The sequence below is a fragment of the Oncorhynchus mykiss genome, chromosome 7 (assembly GCF_057628025.1).
Source record: "Oncorhynchus mykiss isolate SJ-2025 chromosome 7, ASM5762802v1, whole genome shotgun sequence".
In the NCBI taxonomy this organism is placed as follows: domain Eukaryota; kingdom Metazoa; phylum Chordata; class Actinopteri; order Salmoniformes; family Salmonidae; genus Oncorhynchus; species Oncorhynchus mykiss.
In genome coordinates this window covers 68,965,527-68,984,810 of record NC_143028.1, presented here as the reverse complement: position 1 = coordinate 68,984,810, position 19,284 = coordinate 68,965,527, and the positions used below count along the sequence as shown (strand labels likewise).

Sequence of the window (19,284 nt, the reverse complement as noted above, 5' to 3'; positions counted from 1 at the left end):
GTGCCCAGTGGGTTACTAGAAAAGCCGGGCCTTGAGTGACCCCACTTTGAGCCAATGACTAGTCATTTTGACTATAACATTCTACCAGTCTAATAAATGCATTTCATATATGCTATTGAAAAATGATCCTTCGGTTGTGTTTATGAAGGTCTTGAGTAACATTAGAATATCCCCCAAAAAATATTTGCAAGAATTTTCATGACTTTATGTCAATGTAGGCATTCTGCAGCCATGCATGCATGGAACAATGGTTATTCTTGGAAAATGTTGGCAATGCTAAGTGTTTTGGAAAACTCAGATTCTGTTTTTTTCTGATACTATATATAAATGTAGGAAGATTTCAAAAAGTCACTTTTTGGTGCTCTCTTATCAAAACAATTCTAAACATGACATATCTTTGTCACGTCTACTCCCGCTCCCGCGCTCGATGTTGCCGGTTTACTAACCACCGGTCCTGGCAACCATCGTCAGTCGCAGCTGGACTTCATTACTACCTTGATTACTTACCATTTATCTAGCACTCTGTTCTGTCAGTCATCAGGTAGTATTGTTCTTTTTCCCCTCCTCGATCTACACACAATACCCCATTATGACAAGGCAAAAACACTTCTTTATGACGTGCTTCCCTTTATTCTGGGTTTAGGGGACATTGGTCTGATGTTCCTTAGAACCTTTTAATTATTCTGCAGTGACTCCATAGTCTGAATATTGATATTGGTCATTCCTGTGTTGAAGTCTTTACATGTGTGCTATCACTGTTTTTTTCCTTGTTAGACGCTTCCCTTGTTTTGTGTTGGTTATCATTAAACTCACACTGCGCTTGTATCCTGACTTCCTGCATCTATGTTATGGTCCTCTTAAAGCTGCTTATAACACAAATTCTGTTTGAGATATCGAAATTCTAACAACATGAACGTGTTAAATAGACTTAATAAGGAAAAGTCAAGGACGGAGGGGGGCATGACTTAAGAAATGGGCAGAGATATTTAAATGTTTTAGTTTTATTATGATCCAAATTAGAAGTTGCGAAAGCAGCAGCTACTCTTCCTGGGGTCCACACAAAAATGAAACATGACATAATACAGAACATTAATAGACAATAACAGCTCAAGGACAGAACTACATACATTTAAAGATGGCACACGTAGCCTACGCTAGACACGTGCATGTTCACACACACTCGATGCAGCTCTCCATCGTAATCAGATCAATTCATCTCAATTCATCTCACCACGGGGGAGACATCAATTTTAAATTCACATGCAGTTAAAATGACTGCCTCGGCACTTCTAGTGTTAAGAGTTCTTTACTTATTTACTGCCCCCTTGTGATATGTGATCAATCACAAGCAACAGGTTCATACAACATATCTGATCAACTGTCTGCCATGTAATACTTGTTTAATGTCCTAATCATCATTGGCAGTTCCTGGGCGACTTGTTTCCTCATCTGGTATGGATGAATCTCATAATGAAATTTGTAAATGACCTGACAGGCTTATGTGGATGCATGAGCTAACAATTAGCCAATTACATCCTCATTAGCTGGTTGGTCTTAGCGTGACGTGTCACCTCGGGTAACAGGTGTCTCTGCAGAGTAAATAGTGTCCCCTGTGGTGAGATCAATTGATCTGATGAAGATGGAGAACTGCAGTGAGTGGGTGTAAATATGCATACTGGAAATGCATGTAAGAGCACGTGTCTAGTGTGTAAATGTTTTTGCACAAGATGTGTTTGAGTGCGTCTACCGTATATGCACATTTGAGTGTGTTTATTCAAGTGTGTGTGATATTTGTGTATAGTGTGTGCTTGTATAAGAGTGCTAATCTGTGTGTGAGTGTTTTTTGTGTGTGTTTGTGTGTAGGGGACATGCACTGTAGGTGTAAAGGAAGTCACACTGCTTGCATAGCGAGTACCAGGTGCGAACTCTTGACCTCTGCCTCACAAACACACGTGACTGCCCCCCTCAAGCATCTTAGCTGATCGAAACACCTCAAAAGCTAGCTAATGAGGCGACACTTCAGGCTGAGGACTAGGTTATACCCCTCAAACTTACTCAACAGCGACCCCAGCACAACTGTAGATCTGGGTCACGGCACCACTGTAAAGGATATCACACTTCTTGCTTAGCGGGTACCACTTCCTCCAGATTCAGGCCATACCTGGCACGAACTCTGGACCTCTGCCTCACAAACACACATGACCTCCCTCCTCAAGTGCATATTACCCGATCGCGCCACCTCAAAAAGCTAGCTAATGAGGTGACGCAAGCCGGACACTTCAGGCTGAGGAATAGGTTTCACACATCCCCATGTGCTACATAAGGATAGTGGAGGCTACTGCTTTTGGTACAGTTGAAGTCAAAAGTTTACATACACTTAGGTTGGAGTCATTAAAACTTGTTTTTCAACCACTCCACAAATTTCTTGTTAACAAACTATAGTTTTGGCAAGTCGGTTAGGACATCTACTTTGTGCATGACACAAGTCATTTTTCCAACAATTGTTTACAGAGAGATTACTTCACTTATAATTCACTGTATCACAATTCCAGTGGGTCAGAAGTTTGCATACACTAAGTTGACTGTGCCTTTAAACAGCTTGGAAAATTCCAGAAAATGATGTCATGGCTTTAGAAGCTTCTGATAGGCCAATTGACATAATTTGAGTGGATGTGGATGTATTTCAAGGCCTACCTTCAAACTCAGTGCCCCTTTGCTTGACATCATGGGAAAATCTAAAGAAAATCAGCCAAGACCTCAGAAAAATAAGGCCCTGGTGTGCTTTAGGACCATGCGGACGCCTCAGAGTGATCGGCATGCTGTTTTCCCTGATTTCAGTCGGCTGGATTTAGGATGCCATGGACACCACAGGACCAGCATGGGAGAGATAAACAGAGGCAGGTGCTGTCTGTGTTCTGCTTTTTCTCTCAGTTTTAAAAACAGCCAGAGCAGAAACTAGCCAGTCTTTAGTTGACTGATCTAGCTGGCAAGGTAACTGCTGTTTGACAGAAACAAAAAAAAAACATCACCAGTGCTGAGCTAGTAGGGTAACTGACATGTTACGTTAGCTAATGTTTCATCCCCTCTTGACTGAAGTGAATGAACTTTTAGCAGTTAGTTAGCTAGCTAGTAGCTACCACAGCCAGTTCAGCTCCAGCTAGTCTCTAGCACTTGTTAAGTAACAGTTTTTAACAGCTGTGTGTGGAAATGTTTTGTAGCTTTTGTTTTGTCCCATTTCAACAGAAGTACATTTGATGACATCATTGTACCATTAACTAGAGCTAGCCACAAGTTGGCTAACATTAGCTAGCTAGCGGGCTCACTGAAACCAACAGCCAAACGATTGAAGACCAATATTCTGATGTTTTTTCAGCACAATGTGAGTTTTTATTAGTCAGTATAGCAATGTAACTTTATTGATCTGTCAGTTTCCCTAGCTTATTCCCTACTTTCATACTGACACGGTATAAACAGCTATACAGGCTTCACTGTCATGGTGTACAGTCAGTACACAACACTATGCTCATCATGTTTTAGCAGGATCAGGTGGTGACAAGAGTCTCATCAGGGTCAGGCAACCAGGGAAGACCAGTCTGTGACAGCGCAGAGGAGAACTTTTGCAGATACAACACTTGATTCTCTCTGTGCAGCAAACACTGGACAAGCAAGAAGCTTCAAAGATTCAAAATATTTTAAGGCAGTCTGCCAAACCTCTAAAGTTGATTACCAAACTGTGTCAAGGGTTGATATAGTATTTTCCCAATGACACAAAATATGTAAAACAAAAATGTAAGGAAGAGCTGGGAGATATTATTGATGATGAATGGATACAGATATGTTAAATGCCCAGTCATGTTTATGTAATCTCACACACAAATCACTGCATTTTAAGACAATCTGTAGAATGTACTATATGCCAATGAAACTTAATTTCAGGCTCTCAGAAATGTAATTATTCTGCTGGAGGTGTAAAACACAAAAGGGGACATATTTCTATATGGTATGGCTGGCTGAATTCTGGCAAAGAGTATGTGCTTTTATCTCAAAATGTCTACACCTCCCTTTTCCCTGTTTTTGTTTGGTTGGAAATGTTGATACTGGAGACTGTTATCAGAAGAAACTGTAACCTAGCATTTATAATGGCTAACAAATGCATTGCCATTTATTGGAAGATTGGTTATCCTCCCACAATGGATGGAAGAAATATAAAGTTATGTATCACTGGATGCCTGTACAACAAAAAGAGTCTGTATTGAAAACATGCCCAGGTCAGGGGAGATAACTATTTAGGCAATCCCTAGCTGCTGGGCTGCTCAGTCCTGGCCCTATGGGTCTGTTGTCCTGTTGGTTGTCACTCTGGCCTTGGCCTAACACACCTGAAACCAATAATGAAAGTTTCACTAAGATCCAAAAGCTGAGTGGGGTGTGTTGGGTTGGGGTGCTGCAGTGCCATGGACCCCTAGGGGCAGGACGAGGTGACCCAGCTATATTGTGTGCAAGTAAAAAGAGCTCTACAGTACTATTAGGCCTATGATATGAATTATATGAAGGGTGTACTGTTTCTGTGTGTTAATGTGTATGTGTGTTTTTATTAAACTTTTGTTTTTCCAAACCTTTCCCTTGAGATATCAAAAAAAGGATGTGAAGGAAGTTGTGTTGGGGAGAGAGGCGGCTCGAGCTGGCTGGGCGGTCTGGCTGACATTTGCTATAGACGATGTCTTTGTACTTTATTTGTAAGAGTTGTTCATTTGTTAGGCTATTGGTTGAAGGTGCAACACAATACTGATTATTGAATTACCATTGATCTAGTTCAGTCTTATCAATCACTTAAACATATTTAATAATGATCTCTTACCTACCTTGATGACTGGGGGCATTTTTGCTTACTTTTTGTTGTTCTAAATAGAGACAACTAGAAGGGCCATGGGTCATATTAGACTGTGTAGAATGCAGGAAATGAGCTTCAGATGCCCCCCAAAATGGCAGGACCCCCACCAAGTTATGTCCCCCCCACTTCTAAAACCAAAGATTTGCCCCCGAACAGATCAGATAGTACATATTTCAACTGCAGATCAGTCAGTACATATTTCGACTGCATGTGTCCAATCTAACTGCTTGTTCTTTTCCCGAGCACGTTAATATTAAATGAATAAATACAAAGAAAAATAACAACAACAAAAAACGAAACACATAGCTACTCTTAAATATTCTCTCTGCTTCCAGACCAAGTTGTATCCTCTGTTTACTACCTCTCCAAGTCAGGACAGCCACACACACGCACACACACATGCACTTACACGCATGCACTTACACGCATGCGCACACACAGAGCCAGGTGGTTGTTGGAATAACTCAGCTATCCCAAAAGCTTCCTTGCCGAGGGACCCATGGAACTGTGCCCAATACACACTATGTAAGATGTTGAGATTCTGTGAGACTATTTATGAATATTAACATTTCAGGTTTTAAAGTCACTTCTACTGTCTTAAATAACATTTTCTATAGACAGGTCTGGAATGAACCCTGTTTGAACAACCAAGCCTATCCTGAAGCAATAATCTCTCTTATTGACAAAGAAAAATGTAGACTGGTAATTTGGTATTCATATTGCCTAACCTTATTCATTCCACAGCTCCACCCAGAGAAAATGTCTCTCTCATTTTATGAAACGAGATCAAAGACCAAGAAAGTGAGATTGTTTTGCCAATTACATGCTGTGGCCACAAGCCGACTCGCTGACGCCCTCTGTGGACCATACAAGGTATTGGGACAAGACAGCGCATATCCACGCGCTACTTGCTCGCGCCCCTCTTGCTCACATCGAGGCTGGCTTCTCACTGGAAGCCTCGAGCTGCATTCCTCTCCATTCACAGGAAGGGAGCCGGCGTGGTGAGCGCACTAGTAGTCCGTGACGAGTGAAAATGTCCTTAAGTTTTGGAATTTAATCATGGCATGGATATCTAACCCAAGGATCACTTAAATTTGTAAGTAGGCCTATCCAGATCAATTTGTGCGTTGTTTGAATGAAATTAACGTTTATTTGGGGTTGACAAATGTGGGTGTTTTCGCTCCCATGTTGACAGTTTGTCTTGTCTGTTTAACAGTTGCGTCTGACTGCACGAGTTTGAAGCTTGTGATTTCTAAACAGCCCTTGTACTAGGCGAACAACTGGTTGCGCTTTGGTAACCCGTCTATTTACCTGTGTAGCTTATTGCACTTCACAAGTCGTTGTTTTTCATGCTGTCTTGGATGCGCATACAATATTTATTTTTTAAATATATATGTTTTTATGTAGCCCAATTCAATCAGTTGAAGGTTTGATCAACACCGAAGTGGGAAAACTGCGGATATTGTGTCGTTGGCAAGGGTTGTGTGTTAGGTTTGTGGATGCATCCTCTTACTGTTCTACAGTACAAGCGCATAGGATACTTCAATAAGCTGAGCAGAAGAGTTCGAGCCTAATTGGGCATTCTACGTCATTGCTGAATTCACCGATGTTTTATCACACGTCCTTTCCTAACATCCTTATATCCGTTTTGTTTTTATATTTGAACAAACATGGGCAAGGACCTATGGTTTCAAAACGGGAAAGCAGACTTGTCTATTAGTTACCTCATTGTAAAGGGAATGCTGTTGCATTGCGTTTTTGAGAAGGAATGTCTCCATAGACTACATAATTATAGCTATTCACTGACAGACAGACACTGTCGCCTGGAAAAAAGTATTTATTGGGTGGGGAGGCATGTGTGGCTAGTGTTTGTCTTTACATTGAAATTCGCGGCATGCTCTCATGTATGGGGTTATTTAATAGGGCTACTTCTTAGTCGTTCTACGCTTCTTAGGCTGCGTTTAGACAGGCAGCCCAATTCTGATATTTTTGACCGATCAGATCAGCTCTGAACAATATATTAAGTGAAAGAATCTGATGTGATTTGTTTAAAAGACCAATTATTTGAAAACATCGGAATTGTCTAAATGCAGCCTAAATGGACGTAAGGGGGTGTAGCATTTCTCATGTGAACCAGTGTGCGGCTTAGGAGCAAAGAAAATCGAGTACCCTATTAACTTTAAAATAATGAAAAATGGTGTGTGAAAAGAGCCATAATCTGCTGACTAGTGAGAGGCAATTTGAAGGCTTTGTTTCAACAGCAATAATTGCATATTGAGGAGTAATAGAAGGATGAGAGTTGTCTGTGGGTGTGTTGGTCTACCCCATGCATCGAAAGTCCTCTTGAATATGCGCTGCTATAGGCTTCTCTATTGCATTTGCTCGAATACTTTTTCAGTATTATTCTTGTGAGCAAATTACACGTCAAAAATACATCATTCACCAATTCAAATACGTATATATTTTTCCCCCTGACCAAATGTGAATTTATATAAAAGCAAAGGCATTTAAATCTGTTGTGATGAATTTGTCTTGTCCTTGCCCCCAGTTTTATTGGCTTGGTGGTTAAATCAAATCAAATCAAATCAAATTTTATTTGTCACATACACATGGTTAGCAGATGTTAATGCGAGTGTAGCGAAATGCTTGTGCTTCTAGTTCCGACAATGCAGTAATAACAAGTAATCTAACTAACAATTCCAAAACTACTGTCTTGTACAGTGTAAGGGGATAAAGAATATGTACATAAGGATATATGAATGAGTGATGGTACAGAGCAGCATAGGCAAGATACAGTAGATGGTATCGGGTACAGTATGTACAAATGAGATGAGTATGTAAACAAAGTGGCATAGTATAGTATAAAGTGGCTAGTGATACATGTATTACATAAGGATACCGTCGATGATATAGAGTACAGTATATACGTATGCATATGAGATGAATAATGTAGGGTAAGTAACATTTATATAAGGTAGCATTGTTTAAAGTGGCTAGTGATATATTTACATCATTTCCCATCAATTCCCATTATTAAAGTGGCTGGAGTTGAGTCAGTGTCAGTGTGTTGGCAGCAGCCACTCAGTGTTAGTGGTGGCTGTTTAACAGTCTGATGGCCTTGAGATAGAAGCTGTTTTTCAGTCTCTCGGTCCCAGCTTTGATGCACCTGTACTGACCTCGCCTTCTGGATGATAGCGGGGTGAACAGGCAGTGGCTCGGGTGGTTGATGTCCTTGATGATCTTTATGGCCTTCCTGTGACATCGGGTGGTGTAGGTGTCCTGGAGGGCAGGTAGTTTGCCCCCGGTGAGGCTATGGTGAGGCCCCCGGTGAGGCTATGACACCTATTCACATGTCAATTATGAAAGATATCAAACCTGAAACAAATGCTTGTTTAGTAGGCGGTACTAGTTGAATGTCACCGACACTAATCAGTCATAGGGTTGGCATGGCTTTGGCTTCTAAATCACTGAATGACAGACTGGTTGGTCTTCTAGCCTCTGAAAATAATGTCAGATTCCACTGCAGATTGATTGTAGCCTAGTCTACACAGCTAATTGCTTTGGCTTGTAAATCACTGAATGACAGACTGGTTGGTCTTCTAGCCTCTGAAAATAATGTCAGATTCCACTGCAGATGGATTGTAGCCTAGTCTACACAGCTAATTGCGGCTACGATGTTTCAATGCTGTAGCACTCTATGGCAAGTTGACACAATCAAATCAAATCAAATTTATTTATATAGCCCTTCGTACATCAGCTGATATCTCAAAGTGCTGTACAGAAACCCAGCCTAAAACCCCAAACAGCAAGCAATGCAGGTGTAGAAGCACGGTGGCTAGGAAAAACTCCCTAGAAAGGCCAAAACCTAGGAAGAAACCTAGAGAGGAACCAGGCTATGTGGGGTGGCCAGTCCTCTTCTGGCTGTGCCGGGTGGAGATTATAACAGAACATGGCCAAGATGTTCAAACGTTCATAAATGACCAGCATGGTCGAATAATAATAAGGCAGAACAGCTGAAACTGGAGCAGCCGCACGGTCAGGTGGACTGGGGACAGCAAGGAGTCATCATGTCAGGTAGTCCTGGGGCATGGTCCTAGGGCTAAAGTCCTCCGAGAGAGAGAGAAAGAAAGAGAGAAGGAGAGAATTAGAGAACGCACACTTAGATTCACACAGGACACCAAATAGGACAGGAGAAGTACTCCAGATATAACAAACTGACCCTAGCCCCCCGACACAAACTACTGCAGCATAAATACTGGAGGCTGAGACAGGAGGGGTCAGGAGACACTGTGGCCCCATCTGAGGACACCCACGGACAGGGCCAAACAGGAAGGATATAACCCCACCCACTTTGCCAAAGCACAGCCCCCACACCACTACAGGGATATCTTCAACCACCAACTTACCATCCTGAGACAAGGCTGAGTATAGCCCACAAAGATCTCCGCCATGGCACAACCCAAGGGGGGGCGCCAACCCAGACAGGATGACCACATCAGTGAATCAACCCACTCAGGTGACGCACCCCTTCCAGGGACGGCATGAGAGAGCCCCAGTAAGCCGGTGACTCAGCCCCTGTAATAGGGTTAGAGGCAGAGAATCCCAGTGGAAAGAGAGGAACCGGCCAGGCAGAGACAGCAAGGGCGGTTCGTTGCTCCAGAGCCTTTCCGTTCACCTTCCCGCTCCTGGGCCAGACTACACTCAATCATATGACCCACTGAAGAGATGAGTCTTCAGTAAACACTTAAAGGTTGAGACCGAGTTTGCGTCTCTGACATGGGTAGGCAGACCGTTCCATAAAAATGGAGCTCTATAGGAGAAAGCCCTGCCTCCAGCTGTTTGCTTAGAAATTCTAGGGACAATTAGGAGGCCTGTGTCTTGTGACCGTAGCGTACGTGTAGGTATGTACGGCAGGACCAAATCAGAGAGATAGGTAGGAGCAAGCCCATGTAATGCTTTGTAGGTTAGCAGTAAAACCTTGAAATCAGCCCTTGCTTTGACAGGAAGCCAGTGTAGGGAGGCTAGCGCTGGAGTAATATGATCAAATTTTTTGGTTCTAGTCAGGATTCTAGCAGCCGTATTTAGCACTAACTGAAGTTTATTTAGTGCTTTATCCGGGGAGCCGGAAAGTAGAGCATTGCAGTAGTCTAACCTAGAAGTGACAAAAGCATGGATACATTTTTCTGCATCATTTTTGGACAGAAAGTTTCTGATTTTTGCAATGTTACATAGATGGAAAAAAAGCTGTCCTTGAAATGGTCTTGATATGTTCTTCAAAAGAGAGATCAGGGTCCAGAGTAACGCCGAGGTCCTTCACAGTTTTATTTGAGACGACTGTACAACCATTAAGATTAATTGTCAGATTCAACAGAAGATCTCGTTGTTTCTTGGGACCTAGAGCAAGCATCTATGTTTTGTCTGAGTTTAAAAGTAGAACGTTTGCAGCCATCCACTTCCTTATGTCTGAAACACATGCTTCTAGCAAGGGCAATTTTGGGGCTTCACCATGTTTCATTGAAATGTACAGCTGTGTAACATCCGCATAGCAGTGAAAGTTAACATTTATGTTTTCGAATGACATCCCCAAGAGGTAAAATATATAGTGAAAACAATAGTGGTCCTAAAACGGAACCTTGAGGAACACCGAAATTTACAGCTGATTCGTCAGAGGACAAACCATTCGCAGAGACAAACTGGTCTCTACAGTGCTACCATTTTACTTGCATATGTGAATACATATTTTTCAGTGCGCCTAGAAAAATTCTAGCTTAATTACCTCAAATAAAATATTTATGTGCACCTACATTTTCCAACTTAGGCGCACACGTGCTTGTTGTAAAAAACACCAGTGTAGAGCCCTGACAATGTTATCAGTTCACGACCAACAGTGACCAGTGGCAACAATGTAGCTGAATGACACTTGCAGTAGGAATGATGATGCTGCTGCTTTTTGATGCACTTTTTTCTTCATCTTGAGCCCAACTCACCTGCACGTCTTACCAAGTTGTTGGACAATCTTCTGAGGGGAATTTGATACATTGAACCTGACGTTTTGCTTGATAAATGCAATATCTGCTAAGGTTATATTTTTCTTCTCACTTACACAGACGCTGTATCTGCCCCATATGGACATCTTTGAAGGAATAGTGTAGTTATGACTCCATGGCTTGACTCCATCAGTGCTTGACTTGGGCAGGAGCTCACCGGAGCTGAGTACCGGCATCTCAAATGTTCTACTGCTTGAGCTCTTGTTCCTCTTATAGCTCAAAAGTGTTGTGGAGCTCCTGCATCTAAATATAAAAGGTACAGAAACCCCAAATGAGTACCGACACTTATTCCGGTCCAAGTCTACCAATGCCTGTCATCAATGAATTATGTGTGGATCCTCACATTTCATCTTATCATACGTGTCCCTAGTGTGGCATCGCAAATAACGTCCAGAAAATGATTAGCAATCCACCACCCTCGACATGTTATGATACAAATCTGCCTCAATAGACCAGTGTTGGTCTACTTTTTTATTGGATGGCATTTCACTGATCTTGTGATGCTATCAACTGGAATGAGGAGAACCATTATCATGAGCCAATACTTGCTGCAGTTGATTGACCTACTTTCTAACTTGATTCTGTAGTGCGAATGGGCAGGGACTCAGTAGCCAGTACTTTCCTCCAGTGTATGTGTGTAGTGTTGGTCGTGTGTGTGTGTGTGTGTAGTGTTGGTCGTGTGTGTGTGTGTGTGTGCGTGCGTATTGGTCGTGTGTGTGTGCGTGCGTATTGGTCGTGTGTGTGTGCGTGCGTGTTGGTCGTGTGTGTGTGCTGGTCATGTGTGTGTGCGTGTGTGTGTGTGTGTGTGCGCGCGCGCGCGCGTGCGTGTTGGTTGCGCGCGTGCGTGTTGGTTGCGCGCGTGCGTGTTGGTCGCGTGCGTGCGTGTTGGTTGCGTGCGTGTTGGTCGCGTGATGGCCGTGTGTGTGTGTGCGCGCACATGATGGTCCTGTGTGTGTGCATGCGTGTGTCATGGTCATGTGCATGTGAGCGTTGGTCGTGTGCGCGTTGGTTGTGTGTGTGCGTGCGCAAGTTGGTTGTGTGTGCGCATGAGTTGGTCGTGTGTGTGCGCATGTTGGTTGTGTGTGTGCGCGTGTTGGTCTCGAGTGTTGGTCTCGTGTGTGTGCGCACGAGTGTTGGTCTTCTGTGCATGCTCGCGTTGGTCGTGTGGGGGTGTGTGTGTGGGGGTGGGGGTGTGTGTGTGCGCGCGCGCGCACGCTGGGCGTTTGTTGTTGGTCTCCTGTGTGTGTGTGTGTGTGTGTGTGTGTGTGTGTGTGTGTGCGCATGCATATTGGTCTCTTTTCAGGGCACCTTGACTGCCAGACATTTTAAACCGGTGTGACAACCTCATCCTGATATTGTTTTTTTTATATAAATCTCTCCCTCTCCTTCACTCCTGCTGTTTCTTTCTCTCTTGCTGTTATTCTCCCACTCTTTCGCTTTCCCTCGATCTTCCTTCAGGCCCTCCCTCTTTTCCTACTGTCAGTGCTGTGTGTTTTTCCCTCTGCGGAGTGCCCCTACTTTCATCATGTTCTTAGTTCTGGCACGATTTCCACATTTTGGAATCTCCACTTCCCATCTCTCTGTTTGAACTTCTCTTAGTTGTGGGTTTCGGCTCATTAGGTCAAATCCGTCACTTATTATAGTGTCAAAATGTACTACAAAGTGTCAGAAGGATAATTTTGGTCATGAAGTCAGTCTCATCCAAAACTGAGATTTGCAAGTTGATTGGAAAACATGGTATGTCACAGAGTTAAGGGTACCGTAATAGTTTTCCTCATGTTGGGTTTATCTCAATCCTGACGAACTTTGCCTCAGTTTCACACCATCTGGCTGAAGACCTGGTTAGACATTTCAAGTTATCTAGAAGGATGAGTGACTGTAACTGTGTACTGTTTTGGTAGAGTGAATGTGCAAACACTTGCCACGTGCGAGCACACATGAGACACCCACGCTAAACCATGAACCTGCTGAAAAACGAGGCCAAATCAGGAAGTTCGGCCCTCCTTTAAAGATGATTGAGGCTTCCTCAATAGAGCGTAATGGAATATCTGCTTTCCTATACGTACCGGTGGAGGTGTTATGGTTGTGGGCCAAGGCTTGGAGGTGGGTTGTAGTTTTACCTTCGTCCTCTCTTAAATCTTTAGCCCTTCCCTCACCCTTTCTTCTCTCTGTTCCTCCGCTTCTCTCTTTCCTTCCCTCACTCTTTCCTCTCTCTGTTCCTCCGCTTCTCTCTTCCCTTCCCTCACTCTTTCCTCTCTCTGTTCCTGCGCTTCTCTGTTCCTCCGCTTCTCTTTCCTCTCTCTGTTCCGCTTCTCTCTTCCCTTCCCTTCCCTTACTCTTTCCTCTCTCTGTTCCTCTGCTTCTCTCTTCCCTTCCCTGACTCTTTCCTCTCTGTTCCTCCGCTTCTCTCTTCCCTTCCCTCACTCTTTCCTCTCTGTTCCTCCGCTTCTCTTTTCCCTTCCCCCACTCTTTCCTCTCTCTGTTCGTCCGCTTCTCTCTTCTCTTCCCTTCCCTCACTCTTTCCTCTCTCTGTTCGTCCGCTTCTCTCTTCCCTTCCCTCACTCTTTCCTCTCTCTGTTCCTCCGCTTCTCTCTTCCCTTCCCACTCTTTTCTCTCTCTGTTCCTGCGCTTCTCTGTTCATCCGCTTCTCTCTTTCCTCTCTCTGTTCCTCCGCTTCTCTCTTCTCCTTTTGTTTTGCTTCCGTTGGTTGTAGGTCCCGGGCTGCGCTGCCCGTCGGTCTCTCGGGCTGCGCTGCCCGTCGGTCTCTCGGGCTGCGCTGCCCGTCGGTCTCTCGGGCTGCGCTGCCCGTCGGTCTCTCGGGCTGCGCTGCCCGTCGGTCTCTCGGGCTGCGCTGCCCGTCGGTCTCTCGGGCTGCGCTGGCTGTGTCGCGCTCTCTTTCACTCGTTCTCTCACTATCCTTTTGAACAGACCCCAGGATGGTTGATAATTAGAGGTCGACCGAATATGGAGGAAAAAAAAAAGAAAAAAAAGCCGATAATGATTAAACAGACAATTTTTATATATATATTTGTAATAATGACAATTACAACAATACTGAATGAACACTTATTTTAACTTAATATAATACATCAATAAAATCAATTTAGTCTCAAATAAATAATGAACATGTTCAATTTGGTTTAAATAATGCAAAAACAAAGTGTTGTAGAAGAAAGTAAAAGTGCAATATGTGCCATGTAAGAAAGCTAACGTTTAAGTTCTTTGCTCAGAACATATGAAAGCTGGTGGTTCCTTTTAACATGAGTCTTCAATATAGTTTTAGGTTGAAGTTATTATAGGAATTATAGGACTATTTCTCTCTCTACCATTTTTATTATATATACCTTTGACTATTTGATGTTCTTATAGGCACTATAGAATTGCCAGTGTAACAGTATAGCTTCCGTTCCTCTCCTCGCCCCTACCTGGGCTTGAACCAGGGACACATCTTACAACTGCCTCCCACGAAGCATCGTTACCCATCGCTCCACAAAAGCCGCAGCCCTTGCAGAGCAAGGGGAATAACTACTTCAAGGTCTCAGAGCGAGTGACGTCACCGATTGAAACGCTATTAGCGCGCACCCATTTCAGATCGGTTACACAGGCACCACTTGGCCCATCAAACGACAAAAACGCTTCCCTTCTTCCTCTGCTGAGGGAACAGTCGGTCAATGGAGCTGTCCAGGAAGTGTATCGATCAGGAAGTCACCGGTTAAAGTTACCGTTCAGACATCTGGAGGAAGAGTAATTGCCAACCTGCAGTCCCACACACCCCGAAGCCAGTGTCTTTTTCAGGAGGGAAATCGTTTTGACATGGAAAGCGGAAACGCATGTTTCTTTTTGGACCAGTTAATCCCTCGTTTCAGTCTGTTTCCTTAAATTTGGTGCTTAATAAACAGAACCCAGGGTTTCCCAAAGCACTGTTCTTTGCGTTAATCAAGTTTTTAATTCAGAAGATGGAAGTCCTCCACCAGAGCAAATATTGAATCCCTGGAAAACCATTAATTGCCAAAATCAGTGAACGTAGGTCTTCATGAAATAGAATATTGTTGGTAGAATGCTGTTGATGCTGCTTCTACTGCTGTTGCTGTTGTTGATGATGCTGCTGTTGATGATGCTGCTGTTGATGATATTTTCAAAAAGGTTGGGGGAGCCTAGTGGTTGCTTGTAGTGCTCAGTGGAGTCTGTGTGTGTGGCTTTTGTTGAAGCACCACAATTTCTGTGCAACATACAGAACTAAAAAGGCCTTAGTTTGTGTCTGCCTTCCTATTTCTCAGGTCTCCTCTGTGGGGAAGATTAAATGGAGAATAGTTTACATAAGCACACAGGCATTTATTGTTGCAATTAATGTTAATGGTGCAGCAGGCTCGCTTCAAAATTGCCTCGTCTCCTCTGCAGTACCTGCCTTGGGCCTAGCCCTCTCTTAGTTTGTTTTATTTACAGAGGGGAATTTAAATAATTCACTAGCCTGTAAATAAGACAAATAGAACGCAGTGCTGGGCCTTTTAGAGCCACTTGCCCAGGGAAAGCATGGCCGCCATGCCCCTATAAATCAGGTGAGGTGTGGCGACGTAAAGGAGAGACGGGAAGGAAGGCTCTTTTGAGGGAGGTAACATCACTGCTTTGCCTTCAGGCAGTGTGTGAGAGAGAGAAGCAGAGTGTGTGGAATTGTACACATGCACTCCACCCACTCTAAAGTCAGCACCTGTGTATGTACATCTGGTACACAAGTGTTAATTTATTCATTTTGTTTCCTCAGAAGTGGCCTGCGTCAGGTAGTTAGGTGTGTGGGTAGGTGTTAAAAAGACCAGTCACTTCACAGTGAAATAGTTGATACCAAATCTAGCTGTGGTGTTGGTAAAATGAATGAATGAATTCCTGGAAGTTGGTGATAGCCACTGGAAGATTCATTTATTTTTCCCAGTAATGTAGATTAGAATCACTAGTTCATGTTCCAGGCTCTCACCACACTAGCTAAACTCCTAGTGACGTTTTGCTCCTAATCTCTCTGTTGTGTCTATCTCTACTTTTTTTTGTTCTAGCTCTAACAGATTCAACTAGTCATCAAGCCATTTGAGTATTTGAATCAGAAATGTAAGCGGGGAAAACACTGCACACCCCGTGGGTTCTCCCAGCTGGACTGATGTCGAGGTCGACCGATTCTGATTTTTCAAGCCGATACTGATTATTGGAGGACCAAAAAAAGCCGATACCGATAATTCGGCCGATTTTAATTGTATTTTTTATTTGTAATAATGACAATTACAACAATACTGAATGAACACTTATTTTAACTTAATATAATACATCAATAAAATATATTTAGCCTCAAATAAATAATGAAACGTTCAATTTGGTTTAAATAATGCAAAAACAAAGTGTTGGTCGACCACAGATACTGTATGTTACCAGATCATTTTTTCCACCTTAAGGCTACCGCTAATTTGCTAAACAGCCTTTGCCTCACCCTAATGCAAAGCGATGCAAAGGTTTCCAATGGTTAGTGGGTCAAAGACATGTTTCCATCCTATTGGAAGGAGACCCATTGCCGTTGCAGGTATTTGGTTTTGTTCCAGCACTAACACACCTGATTCATTTGGTCAACTAATCTTCAATCCCATTTGTTGAATCAGGTATACTACTTCTGGAGTAGAATACACAAGTGCAATGGCTGTGGGTTTCTGATGAACGGATTGGGAAACACTTTGTTAACTGATGTGAACACTTCATTAGCCAAAGTTCTTAGGAGATTTGGAGGATCTCTGTTTCTCCTTGAGGGAAACGTGCTTCAGGATCATAAGACCCCCCCCCCCCCCCCCCCCCCTCTTTCCCAACCCCTCCCTCCTGCCCTTCTCCTTTAGCTTGTGAAGTGAAAAGCCACTCCAGCCATGTTGTGCAGAACATTGACTACGCTAATTCCTTTAGGGGATACCAGACGGGGAGGATTGCGGGGAATACCGAGAGTGGGGGAGGAGGGAAGGTCAAAGGTTAGACAGATCCCTCTTTAAGGTGGAAGGCTGGCCTTTGACAACCCCACCATTCGTTCTGCATACGTGGTTACATCCACCCCCAGGACCTGTCATTGAGGTCAGGACTATACCAGCTCACTGGGGAAAAGGGGCTGGACACTGGAGAAGGGGGGATAACATAACATCAGACTTCTCAGTGTTAGTCATTGCTGATTCAATGATTCAAGTCAATTGTTGTGCATGTGATGCACACGCATGCTCCCTTCTAGATGTTGGGAGTGATTTGGTTAAGGAACAGCCATGTGACCACTAGGGCCCAAAGATGAATCAATGCAGACGGAAGTGATATGATTGAATTGAATTGGGCAGCAGGTCTCTATTGTTGAGCACTGCATTCCTATTAAATGGGGTGTGTAACTTGTGATTGGTGTGTTGTGCTTTCTCTCTTTCTCTTTCCTTCCCTCTCTCAGTTCCCCTATAAACCATCCCAAGTGAGTGCTTGAGGAATGTGGTTGTTCCAGTTGATCGACCCCTCATCCATTGTTACCGGTGTTTTTTGAATGGACCGGTCATGGCCTTTGGTATGTCATCAGACTCTGACGGGTATGATGGGGGTGTGTCTTCAGTGAGGTGAAACGTTCTAAATGTTGCAGATAGAAATGCTATGTATAGAGTAGGGCTGTGCCTGGTATGTACAGTTTAAGTTGGAAGTTTACATACAACTTAGCCAAATACATTTAAACTCAGTTTTTCACAATTCCTGACATTTAATCTGAGTAAAAATTCCCTGTTTTAGGTCAGTTAGGATCACCACTTTTTATTTTAATAATGTGAAATGTCAGAATAATAGTAGAGAGAATTATTTATTTCAGCTTTTATTTCTTTCATCACATTCCCAGTGGGTCAGAAGTTCACATTTCCAGTGGGTCAGAAGTTTACATACACTCAATTAGTATTTGGCAGCATTGTCTTTGAATTGTTTAACTTGGGTCAAACATTTTGGGTAGCCTTCCACAAGCTTCCCATAATAAATTGGGTTAATTTTGGCCCATTCCTCCTGACAGAGCTGGCAGAGCTGGTGTAACTGAGTCAGGTTTATAGGCCTCATTACTCGCATGCTTTTTCAGTTCTGCCCACAAATTTTCTATAGGATTGAGGTCAGGGCTTTGTGATGGCCACTCCAATACCTTGACTTTGTTGTCCTTAAACCATTTTGCCACAACCTTGGAAGTATGCTTGGGGTCATTTGTCTATTTGGAAGACCCATTTGCGACCAAGCTTTAACTGATGTCCTGAGATGTTGCTTCAATATATCCATGTAATTTTCCATCCTCATGATGCCACCTATTTTGTGTAGTGCACCAGACCCTCCTGCAGCAAAGCACCCCCACAACATGATGTTGCCACTAGAGGTCGACCGATTAATCGGAATGCCGGAAATCTGTATTTAATATATTTTTTAATTCCTTTATTTAACTAGGCAAGTCAGTTAAGAACACATTCTTATTTTCAATGACGGCCTAGGAACGGTGGGTTAACTGCCTCGTTCAAGGGCAGAACGACAGATTTCCACCTTGTCAGCTCAGGGGATCCAATCTTGCAAACTTACAGTTAACTAGTCCAACGCAATAATGACCTGCCTCTCTCTCGTTGCACTCCACAAGGAGACTGCCTGTTTCGAGAATGCAGTAAGCCAAGGTAAGTTGCTAGCTAACATTAAACTTATCTTATAAAAAACAATCAATCATAATCACTAGTTAACTACACATGGTTGATGATATTACTAGATATTATCTAGCGTGTCCTGCGTTGCATATAATCTGACTGAGCATAGAAGCATACTTAGATACTTGTATCTGACTGAGCAGTGGTAGGCAGAAGCAGGCGCGTAAACATTCATTCAAACAGCACTTTCGTGCCTTTTGCCAGCAGCTCTTCGTTGTGGGTCAAGCATTGCACTGTTTATGACTTCAAGCCTATCAACTCCCGAGATGAGGCTGGTGTAACCGAAGTGAAATGGCTAGCTAGTTAGCGCGCACTAATAGCGTTTCAAATGTCACTCGCTCTGAGCCTTCTAGTAGTTGTTCCCCTTGCTCTGCATGGGTAACGCTGCTTCGATGGTGGCTGTTGTTGTTGTCGTTCCTCCAAACATAATGATGGTCATTATGGCCAAACAGTTCTATTTTTGTTTCATCAGACCAGAGGACATTTCTCCAAAACGACGATCTTTGTCCCCATGTGCAGTTGCAAACCGTAATCTGGCTTTTTTTGATGGCGGTTTTGGAGCAGTGGCTTCTTCCTTACTGAGCGGCATTTCAGGTTATGTCGATATAGGACTCATATATATATATATATATATATATATATATATATATATATA

At 43.2% G+C, this 19,284-nt stretch overlaps 1 protein-coding gene and 1 long non-coding RNA gene across 4 annotated transcripts in view; both read left to right on the top strand.

Annotated features, from left to right (window-relative positions):
• Positions 1 to 2,671: 2,671 nt before the first annotated feature.
• On the top strand, positions 2,672 to 4,612 carry LOC110527147 (uncharacterized). Of its 2 annotated transcripts, none has more exons than XR_016497488.1 (2): positions 2,672 to 2,901; positions 3,538 to 4,612. It is a non-coding gene; the product is annotated as an uncharacterized LOC110527147 (long non-coding RNA). The 2 variants fall into 2 exon arrangements; XR_002474084.3 differs by having other exon boundaries at positions 2,679 to 2,901; positions 3,541 to 4,612.
• Positions 4,613 to 5,810: 1,198 nt separating this feature from the next.
• LOC110528476 (plexin-A1) overlaps positions 5,811 to 19,284 on the top strand; it is a 417,662-nt gene continuing 404,188 nt past the window's right edge. For both annotated transcript variants that reach the window (XM_021610568.3, XM_036984053.2), the window contains exon 1: positions 5,811 to 5,984. The gene's annotated coding sequence lies outside the window, so the exon portion shown is untranslated. The remainder of the gene's footprint in view (positions 5,985 to 19,284) is intronic.